The sequence below is a fragment of the Capra hircus genome, chromosome 7 (assembly GCF_001704415.2).
Source record: "Capra hircus breed San Clemente chromosome 7, ASM170441v1, whole genome shotgun sequence".
NCBI lineage: Eukaryota > Metazoa > Chordata > Mammalia > Artiodactyla > Bovidae > Capra > Capra hircus.
The window spans coordinates 50,923,850-50,935,398 of NC_030814.1; the positions used below are offsets into that span (position 1 = coordinate 50,923,850).

An 11,549-nucleotide genomic window follows, 5' to 3' on the forward strand; every position below is an offset into this window, starting at 1 on the left:
TCCCTAAGGAAAAACACTTCACAAATATATCATATACTAAAGAATGCTAATTTGTATCAGATGATGTATATTTTCTTGGATTGAGCTTTCTTGTCCTTGACTTCATCTGCATAAATTCTGAAGAACTGAGATTCAGAGTACTGGTTGGAGAATTCTGGATTTGAAAAGTGTGATAATAATTTATGTCCTGTGGTTTGTTTTCAAATTGTATCATTTTGTACTAAGGCAGTCTGGCAGTTAGTCTAAATCAAATAAAGGTGGCTCCATTGTTAGCTGAAAAGAACATCAATGTAGTCAGTCTGCCAAGATAACTTTATTGAAAGTGCTTTCTTTATGCAAAATAACTGGTGGGAAATACATAGCAATGGAGACTGGATAAACAGAGACTCTTCTGATGCAAAAGGTGAATTGTAGGCACTTCCAGCATTGCAGCATGAGGCAAATCAATATTTTCCTTCATGTTTGAAGTTGAGCTTCCAGTTTCTTTCCCTGAAAGAATAGAGATACTGCTCACAGTGAAATGCAGTAGATGTGGGTTAGGCCCAGTATAAATAAGTTGGGAAATGATACTTAAGCTTTCTAGGTCTGAGGCTAATAATACTGCCTTATTTTAAGTAAGAACTATCTGTAAAATACTTAGCATAGTAAAAGGCTTAATAAATGACTTCCCTGACTTATACCCCATTGACCTAAACCAAAGATGCTATTTCAAAGACAGCTTTCAGGTGCTTACTTAGCTACTTTGCAGAATTCACAGAGGTTGTGGTAAGTTTGTCCATCAGTGCCACACACTGGTTTGTGAATCTTGGGACAGGGTTTTCCATTTGTAGCTGTTTTCTCATAATTGCTGCAAAAAGCCTGTGATTAAAAAGTTCTTTTTTAATTTCATGAATAATGGCATTGACATCATTACCTCTCTCAAGTGATAACAAAAATATTCTATTTATGCTTATAAATCCATTTAAAAAGCTATTATTACTAAACTCTTATCATTATTATCATTCTTATTATTGAATCCTTGTAAAACCAGGATTCAAACAAGGACAGTTTAACTTTAGACCATATATTCTTAGCCATTATATCATTCTGACCATACAGAAACCCGCTAATCCAGCCAAATTGGCCTTTAATAACCTTTGAAAACATTTTGCTTTTTTATTTTCCAGCACTATACTACTCTTTCCGCCTAGAATAAATTTTCTCTTTTATGTCATTCTTTAATGATATGAAATAACACCTCTCAAATAACATCTCATACTCTGAAATTTTCCTGAAAATCCTCAGGCAAAAAAAGATTGCTTCTGTTTCCAAATGCCTACAAGTTTATCTGACTTCAACCTTCAGAAGTACACACATTATTAATATTTTTATTTATATTTGATTTTGTTTACTTATTTTTGTTTTACTGTGGACTTCTATGGTGGCTCAGACAGTAAAGAATCTGCCTGCAATGCAGGAGACCCGGGTTCAATGCAAACTCCTAGTAGTAAGGCATAATAAAATATATGTGCATATAATCATAGTTCTATAATTGATTGCTTCATTAGCTATCTCTGTAACTACCTATCATACAAACAGTGCATGTTATAATAGAACCGTTAAAAATACAGAGCAGCACAAAAGGGATAGATTTAAATCATGTATAAAACAATATCCAGAAATTTGCACTATTGATAGTACCTTTGCTGACATCTTCTCTGTTTATATATTTTTCTCAAGTCTCATTACCATTGATAGCATTTTATAAAATGATTTTAACTTGAAGTATTCTTTCAGTATCTTTCTGCATCGATATACATTCTATATTACCATTTTGAATGTTACTATATGTTGTATTAAGTGAAGTCACTCAGTCGTGTCCGATTCTTTGTGACCCCATGGACTGTAGCCTACCAGGCTCCTCAGTCCGTGGAATTTTCCAGGCAAGAGTACTGGAGTGGGTTGTCGTTTCCTTCTCCAGGGGATCTTCCCAACCCAGGGATTGAACCCGAGTCTCCCGCATTGCAGGCAGACGCTTTACCATCTGAGCCACCAGGGAAGCCCATATATTGTATTAATTATCATTCAGTTCCCTATTTGGAAACATTTGGTTTGCTTCCATGTTTTTTCCTTTTTTTGTTTGTTTGTTTCCATATTGTTTGCTAATGCAATCTGTATTGCTAGGAATATCTGTATAAATGCATTTTCAATTCTTTCCTTAGGCTCCATTTCTAGAAGTAAAAAGACCCTCTGTTTTTAATTTGCCTTTTTAAAGACTTTTGATGCATTTATCAAGTAAAACTTCAGCAATTATTTTTTTTTCATGTTTCTGTTTCCTGTAGGCCTTGACCATAATAGGAAACTTATGGAACTTTGTTTAATAGTGTGAAAGTGTTTTTATATAATTACACAATTTCATAGGTAGAATGAAAGAAAATCTGCTCACAGATTTTCCCCATGGGAATAAAGGACAGACTTTAGTAGCCATCTTTTTTATTCTGCTTTCATTACCCTTACTTCAAGCAAAGAAAGTCAGTGTTTATCTGGTGCTACTTTTACCTGTTGAGATTTTGCTTTCAGTTTAGCCAAAGGGCATTTCTTTGAAAAGCAATATTTCCTATGCTCTAATTTTACAGGTGGGGACATTAAGGCTCACTTCCTTTTGGAAGACATTCTTCCAACATTTCACATGACATGGGGACAGAATTAGAACCTAGATGTACCATTACATTTGTGGCTCAGCTGGTAAAGAATCCTCCTGCAAAGCAGGAACCCTGGGTTTGATCCCTGGGTTGGGAAGGTCCCCTGGAGAAGGGAAAGGCTACCCACTCGAGTATTCTGGCCTGGAAAATTCCATGGACTGTATAGTCCATGGGGTCGCAAAGAGTCAGACACGACTGAGCAAATTTCACTTTGACTTCACTTTCATACCATTACATTGTGATTTTCCAGTTTGTTTCTTTATCTATCATGAACCCATTTTTCTAAGAATCTAAGTTCATAGTTATATATCTGATTGCAAATTAGTTCACATTAAAAACATCATGACAGTAATGTGTTTTATAAAGTTATTAATCTCAGTAATCTTTAAAATATATTTCTAGACTTAAAAGTTCAACATGAAAATATGTAACTCCACCTGCCTCTCAGAATATAATTTTTGTCATATGGTAAAGAGAACAAAATGTAACTGTTAGTTTTCTTGCCCTAAACATCAGAAGAATCAAAGTTAAGAGTCTTATCAACTCTAATAGCATGACTTTCTAATTGTCTTGGATTAAGGATCTGACTTGTTACTTTTATGGTTTCTGCAGTCACCACATGGAATAGAAGACATTAAGAATCAACTTCTAGGTTGTATTAAAGCACAGTAGATTAAAGATTTAAGTGAAATATTTAGTCTGTGAATTGGTAAGACATTTAAAAAATCTATTTCATATAGTACAGTTTAAGCAAGACCAAATTTGTCTTTTTCAGACATTGTCTTTTGCAAAAACAATTTCTGATTTGAAAAGTGTACATGTGTGTATGCTCAGTGGCTCGCTCGTGTCCAACTCTTTGTGACCCCATGGACTGTAGCCCTCTAGGCCCCTCTTGCCATGGGATTTTCTAGGCAAGAATACTGGAATGTGTTGTGATTTCCTCTTCCAAGGGATCTTCCTGACCTAGGGAGCAAACTCATGTCTCCTGCATTGGCAGGCAGATTCTTTACCACTGAGCCACCTGGGAAGCCCCAGAAAGTTTATTTTGGTGTGAAAGAGGGGATATGCTCTACCAGAAGTTAATTTCTAAAGATAGTGCATTCTCTTCTGTATTTTATCTTGTTCAGCATGATTTAATTTTCATATTTAATTTTTTCCCTTTTTTTTTGCTTCAGTTCAGTTCAGTCACTCGGGCCGACTCTTTGCGACCCCATGAATCGCAGCACGCTAGGCCTCCCTGTCCGTCACCAACTCCCAGAGTTCACTCAAACTCACATCCATCGAGTTGGTGATGCCATCTAGCCATCTCATCCTCTGTTGTCCCCTTCTCCTCCTGCCCCCAATCCCTCCCAGCATCAGAGTCTTTTCCAAAGAGTCAGCTCTTTGCATGAAGTGGCCAAAGTACTGGAGTTTCGGCTTCAGCATCATTCCCTCCAAAGCAATCCCAGGGCTGACCTCCTTCAGAATGCTTCCTTTATAATTCCCTTTTGTATGGTCCCATGAAGAAATCAATTTTATTTCTTTACTTTTTACTCGACAAATATTGAATATCTACTTTGTGCCAGTAACTTGAAATTCCAAAGTAGTCTTATCCAATTTCTAATTAAAATCTTACAACTGAATTTTGCTTCAAGAAAGTAGCTGTTGCTTAGAAAGAGTTGAAGAGAGACTGAGCAGACAAAAAACTATATGTGGTCTCAGATTAGATCCTACAATAAGAGAATGAGATAATATTTCTGGAACAGCTAGTGAAATTTGAACAGGATTTCAGGTTAACAAATTAGGTAACAGTTCTGTATCAATGTTCATTTCCTGATTTTGATGACTGTACTGAAGTTATGTAACATGAGCTGAATGAAAGATACATAGTATATAATATTTCTTTGGGCTACTTTTCAAAATGAAAATATTTTTTAAACATAAAAAAATGCAAAAGTTAATTTAGACCTCCATCTTCAACTAAATTTTTAGGTAAGATGTATAGATTATAAAACCTTACCTCAAAATTCTTGTAGATGGCTTGTTTTCAGAAAGTAGAAATACAGTATATCACATCTGATATTATCTTGTACATTCTAACATTTGTTGAATCTTTCACTCATTCATAAATCCATCTCTTCAGCTATCAATCCATTGATTTATCCATTCAACCATCTATCCATTTATTAGGTGAGATTTTTATTGAAGCTGTGCCACATTTAAAGACCTAAGATCCGAACAAGAGAGAAAACACTTCCTCTGGCCTTAAGGAGCTTACTTACTAAGAGAGAAGGCTATCTGTGATGGGTAGCATAATATGATAAATGTTGAATTTAGTATATCAGTAAAATCCAGGAAAAATACAGATGAGATCTTAGTAAATCATTCATAGGGGATGACAGAGCAAAATTGATTTTGTTCTTAGGAGATTTCTGCATGAGGGAGGATATGAAGGTCCTTCTAAATGAGAGCCTGAGCACACTTTTCACAATGGTGTGACTGGTAATTGTCATTCAGAATTTAAGAACAGCCTTAATCAAGGCATAAGAGAGGCCTTGGTATGCTAGAAACAATAGGCTATTTAGTGTGGTCGAAGAATTGGGTCACAGGCTGGTAGAGAATGAATGAGGCTGAACAAGGAGACAGCCAATAGATTGATAAGGGACTTGAAAGCCAGGCTAAAGAATTTGGATATTATCTTCTTGGCATTTGAAAATTATCTATGACTTTGAATTAAGAGAGTCATGTGAATAAAGTTAAAATGTTAGTTAGAATTTTTTGGAATTAGCATGGAGGATGTTTGTTGAATGAATTAATTTTTTCAATTCTAGAGTTTCTCTTTATATCTCTTTATAAATATTTCATTTAAAATATTTACTCTTTAGAAAGCTAAAATTGGATAAATGTGACAGTTATTAGGATTAAATCATTAAAATAAAAATTTAATAATAGTTAATTTTTATTTAGTATTTACTCTGCACTAAACAGTTTTATGGGCTGTATATAAATTAGCTCATGTAGTACTGAACTGAGTACTTTATTAGCTGAATTTTATAGATAAACTGAGGCACAGAAAGGTGAAATAATTTACCAATAATCTGACATTTATTGAGTAATAAGGCTGGATTATAAACCTGAATATTCTTTCTCAGAATGCATATTTCAGAAAGGAAACTCTTGACTACATTTTTAACAATTTTAAGGTATACAATTATTTCTTTTTTTTTATTATGATTATAGACCCTGTTATTACATATTACTCTCTCAGTAGTGTAGATTCTGTGATTACTAGTTGCCAGCCAAGCTACCTGTCCATATGTCCACAAAGAAGAGAAGGAAATGGAGAAGGAAATGGCAACACACTCCAGTATTCTCGCCTGGAGAATCCCATGGATGGAGGAGCCTGGCAGGCCACAGTCCATGGAGTCACAAAGAGTGGGACACGACTGAGTGACTAACACACACACCGAGATACCAAAGGATTTAGTATCTGTGAGTCTGGCAAGTACTCTCTCTCTATACCTAGGTGTGTTTATTAAAATATAGAGCTGTGATTCTCCAATTTTAATGTTAGGGGCTTCTTAAAATGTAGATTCCTAGGCTTCAGCATCCCTCCCTAGACATCCTGGTTCAATTAGAAGATCTAACATGTACGTGTAGGAAACTGGAAAGCGTCTTATGAAGCATTCGTAAAGACTTTAGTGAACAAGGTACTCAGATCTAGAGTAACTGTATGTTTTAAGTTGGCTGAAGAGTCTCAGTTTATGTCTTCTCTCTGAAACTATGTAAATACTACTTTCACTCTCAAAATTATCCTTATTTAGAAAATAAATTATATTCATCCTATATTTTTATAAGCAATGTATTGTTTTAGAGCCTTTAACTGTGTACATACTGTTTCTTTGGAAATGTGACATCTGGCTCATCTAAAGAAAATGGGAAGTAATTTTTAAGTGCTTTTCTACTGTTAAGGAAAAGGCATCTGCACTAATAATGACATTTTTTCCTAAATAAGGATATCATGCATGCCATCCCACCTTCTCACCAGAGCAACCAAATGAACTCAGAAGACCTTAATGAAATAGTCACAGTACTTCCCAACACAAAATCACCTTTGTTGTAAGACAACCTCTCGTTGTGATAGTAGAGGGCCCATGAGAGTGAGAAATACATACCTGGGAGCCTCCTTGGCTCACAGCCTCTGCAAGGAGAGAACAAACAATGATAAGTCACAATGATAAGTTCAGGCAGAGTCCAGAATCAGAATCTTAGAGTTAAAATGATCCTCAGAGACCTTCTAATATTATAACTGCCTTATTTAGGATGAAGAACTAAGGCCCAGAGAAGGGCAGAAAGCTTCTCCAGGACACATAGCTTCTAAACTACACAGCTGAACTAGAGGCCAGGTTACAGATGACCAGTACAAAGCTCTTTTCTCTACAGTTGCTATTTATGATCTGTGTGGCTTTTATTAATTATGTATAGTCACTTCTTTAATGTTTACCTTAAAACCAGGCTTTAACTTAAGAAAGGAAGGCAAGAATATATGTCAAAGTGGCATATATTTAACCAGAAAGAAGTTGAACATTCAAAAATCTAGAAACCATTAGATTAAAGGATAATCAAGACAATTGGCCAACAAAGAGCTAATATAGCAATAAAATACAAAATAATTTGGAGAGCATTGAAAAAAATCATATAATTTACCCCTTTTTCCACTAACAGTATCTACCGTGAACTAAGGGATTTCTATATTTCAAGCACTGTATTAAATCTTATATATATTAACTCATACTAATAGTTCTGTTTTAAATCTAAGGAAATTGAAACCTGGGGCAAATAACTCATCTGAGGGCATGTACCTTGTAAATGACAGAGCCAGAAAGCAAGCCCAGGTCTTAGATTCTAAAGACAATATATATGACCATAACCTTTTATTGAAACAAGTCTTAGAGCACATAAGGGTCATAACTCTGTTTTCATATGATGAGCAGTAGCCAGAGAAAAGGAGTAGGTTGCTCAATATTAAAGAAAAAGATAGCAGCACAATGAAGATTAGAGGCCAACTAGCAAACCCTACTCCTGGGCTCTTCCACTCGTCTCTATACCTCTCTTCTTTGCTTACCTAGAGGCTAATTAAGAATGCCTCAGTTTCCAGTAAAGTGGACGCATCTCAGGAACATTTCAGCAGCTGAAGCTCTTTGGATAAGAATTTCTTGAAGGTGACTTTATGTGAGAATTTCTATTATAATTTCAATATAAGCTGTTTCATTGAAGAATGAAACTTATTTATAATCTTATGCTCTTAATTATGATTTGCTAGTTTGTAACTGGCCTGGAACTTCTATTTTTTCCTTTTTTACCCCTTGACCTCACTGCTTGGCTTGTGGGATATTAGTTCCCTGACCAGGGATTATACCCAGGCCCTTGGCAGTGAGAGCAGAGAGCCCTAACCACTGGCCTTCCAGGGAATTCCTGGACTGGAACTTTTAGATTAAGCATTTGAGGTGCATTTGATCTAGGACAGGTCATCTCATCCTATGAATTATGACATTGTTTTTGCAAGTAGATGACACTATCTCTTACATAGTATTATAGTGATAGTTCAAGTTGCTAATTTTGTAAGTTTCCTCTAAATAGTATTATGGGCAGTCACCATTATTAACCATCCTTATCACCATCATCATCATCATAAACAATGACATCACATCTGACTGCTAACATTGACCAGAATTCCATTTTGTGTATATATATATGTGTGTATATATATATATATATAGTACTAACCTGCCAAGATGAACAAATAGGCCACACTGATCAGAAGCAGAAGGGTGCTTGATTACTTCATGATCAATCAATCTGCCAAGTCTGCAGGTACTGTATTAACAAGAGTTCACCACTGTGGATGTTCTACAGGCTGTATTTATAAGTAGACCCGTATGCATGCTTCTGCGTACCTACACATTTGGCAGCCAGCCAGATTCTCCACCCTGAGTATATAATCTATGTCCCTAGTGATTAGAGACATCAGAAACGAAAGAAGCTTATTTCCTGCCTTTTTCAGACAGGAACAATGGTCTGAAATGTTGTTTAGGCAGAATAAAAATGAATTATATGTATTACACCCAGAATTTGCTCTCATCAGCATTCAGTAATAGTTGTGATCAAGTAATTTTCTAGCAATTTGCATATTTGAACTTGCTCCCAGCAGATCCTTGGGACAAGAAAGCTTCCATCAGGCAGTAACCTGTGTAATTTGTGCACAATGTTAATAACGCTTGGTGTCACAACTACTAGGAAAATAAAAATGCTAATGTAAGGGATTTTAAGGTTGAGGAATTTATTGAACTAAGAGAGCATACTCCTAATGGTCATTGAATTAAAAACCCTTGATATTCTCTATGAATGTGAATTAGGGGCTATTTTCTTCAACCCCTTGCTTTTAGGCAAAACATACATGATGATTCTTACTTAACATTTTTATTTTAACAAGCATTTCACAGATGAATTTTAGTAATTGGGCATAAATACAATTCACACTTCTCTTGCTTCTCTCAAATACACCAAGTACTCTTCACGTTATGGCTCCTGCTCTTATTACTCATTATTTCCTCCAAATGGAAGACTCCTGGCCAAGAGCCTTAAATAGCTAGTGTCTTTCTTTTTTTAAGGAATATCAGTGAAGATTTCCCTGTCAATTCAAAATATCTCCATCCAAACTCAGATCAGTGTGCTTTATTGCGTTCATAATGCTTTTTGACATCTAAAATTATCTTTCTTACATAATTATTTACTTGTATATTTCCCAACTACCAAATACATACAGTCATATAGACAAATACACACACTAGGATATAAGCTCATGGATCTTTTTTCTCTCTAGTGTCTCCATACATAGAACAATGGCTTGCACACAGAAGCATATAAACATCTTTCTGATTTTACAAATGCTAATTAGTAAAAATTGCTTCTTTCACTCTAACATAATAATTGAACACGAATTATTGCAAGTATTACTAAATGCTGAAAACAAAGTAACAACAAAGAGTCATACAGCTACATTCATCATTCTTTTCTCAGACACTTGCTGGGTGACACCTACTGGTTCCAGGAACTTTGGTCCTAGAAATTTAAAGATGAGTATGAGCAGCTGAACTGAACTGAATAGAAGTTCACAACCAAAACAAGAAGAAAGCAACATGACTAAAGTCACAGACAAATACGAGGGGAGCTCAGAAGAGAGCACATTCCACTGAGTAGGGCGAAGAAGGCATGGCAGAGAGGAGGTGGTCATGACCAGGCTTCCTAGAGTTATTAGAAAATCAGAGACACATAAAGTGATAGCCATTATTTCAAGAATAAGAAATCATATGGAAAAAAGAAAATAAGAGCTAAGGTGTATGTTGAGAAATGAGAGCAATGGTTAGACTTAATGCAGGCCTTAAGATAACAGATTTCACAGACTATTCTAAGGATTGTCACACTTCCTGGAGTCTTAAGCTCTCTGGAACTGTGAGCTTCTTGTGTCATCAAATTTAGAAGTTATGTATTCAAATACACATTTTTATTCCCTCATCACCCGTCTCCCAAGCTTCTTGAAGTTGTCCCCAAACTCATTAATCCTCTCTTCAGTACTTCTTTTTCTTTTTCCCCCTCTGTATTTTGTTTTTGTTCATTTCCAATGCTATATCCATTGTGGAAACAACAGAAGCAATGAGAGACTTTATTTTTGGGGGCTCCAAAATCACTGCAAATGGTGACTGCAGCCATGAAATTAAGACATTTACTCTTTGGAGGAAAAGCTATGACCAACCTAGACAGCATATTAAAAAGCAGAGACATTACTTTGCCAACAAAGGTCTGTCTAGTCAAGGCTATGGTTTTTCCAGTAGTCGTGTATGGATGTGAGAGGTGGACTATAAAGAAAGCTGAGCACCGAAGAGTTGATGGCTTTTGAACTGTGGTGTTGGAGAAGGCTCTTGAGAGTCCCTTGGACTGCAAGGAGATCCAACCAGTCCATCCTAAAGGAGATCAGTTCTGAATATTCATTGGAAGGATTAATGCTAAAGCTGAAACTCCAGTACTCTGGCCACATGATGCGAAAAACTGACTCATTGAAAGACCCTGATGCTGGGAAAGATTGAAGGCAGGAGGAGAGGAGGATGACAGAGGATCAGATGGTTGGATGGTATCACTGACTTGGTGTACATGAGTTTGAGTAAGCTCTGGGAGTTGGTGATGGACAGGGAGGCCTGGTGTGCTGCAGTCCATGAGGTCACAAAGAGTTGGACATGACTGAGTGACTGAACTAAACTGATCAAGTTCAGTTTACTAATCTCTTCTTCTGCACTAGCTAACCTGCTGTTAATATCACATGGTGTTATTTTTCTTCTCAAACATTGTACTTTTTCAATACACTGTTTCTTTATATCTATTTTTTATATATCCAGATACACCTTCTATCTGTTTACTTCATGTGCTCTATTTTTCTCCTACCTTCTTGAACATAAGGGATAACTAATTTAATGATCTCATCTATCAGTTATATAATTTGTGTCATTGCTGGATCTCTTTATTATGATTGATACTTTTCCAGAAAATGTACTGACAAACCGATGAAAGCACATATGTACCAAATGCACAGACAGAGTGATTCCTGAAACAGATAGGGTTGATGGTGAGGTCTATGGTTGTCAAGGCCCCTAGTGAAGAGACAACCTTTGAGCTAGAGGACCAAAGATAGAAATTCATGAAAAAGAATGTTTATTCCCTTTTGCCATCTTTTTGTAGTACATGGTCTACTGGCTTACACATTTCTATCAAACAGAACTTCCCTTGTAGTGTGACTCTGCAGTATTATATTTCTCACCCGGGGAAGCATGGTTCTAC

General features: G+C 36.0%; 1 long non-coding RNA gene across 1 annotated transcript; it reads right to left on the reverse strand.

Annotated features, from left to right (window-relative positions):
* LOC102176038 lies at nt 295-858 on the reverse strand. Its single transcript, XR_001918400.1, has 2 exons — nt 734-858; nt 295-489 (listed from the first exon to the last, which is right to left on the reverse strand). It is a non-coding gene; the product is annotated as an uncharacterized LOC102176038 (long non-coding RNA).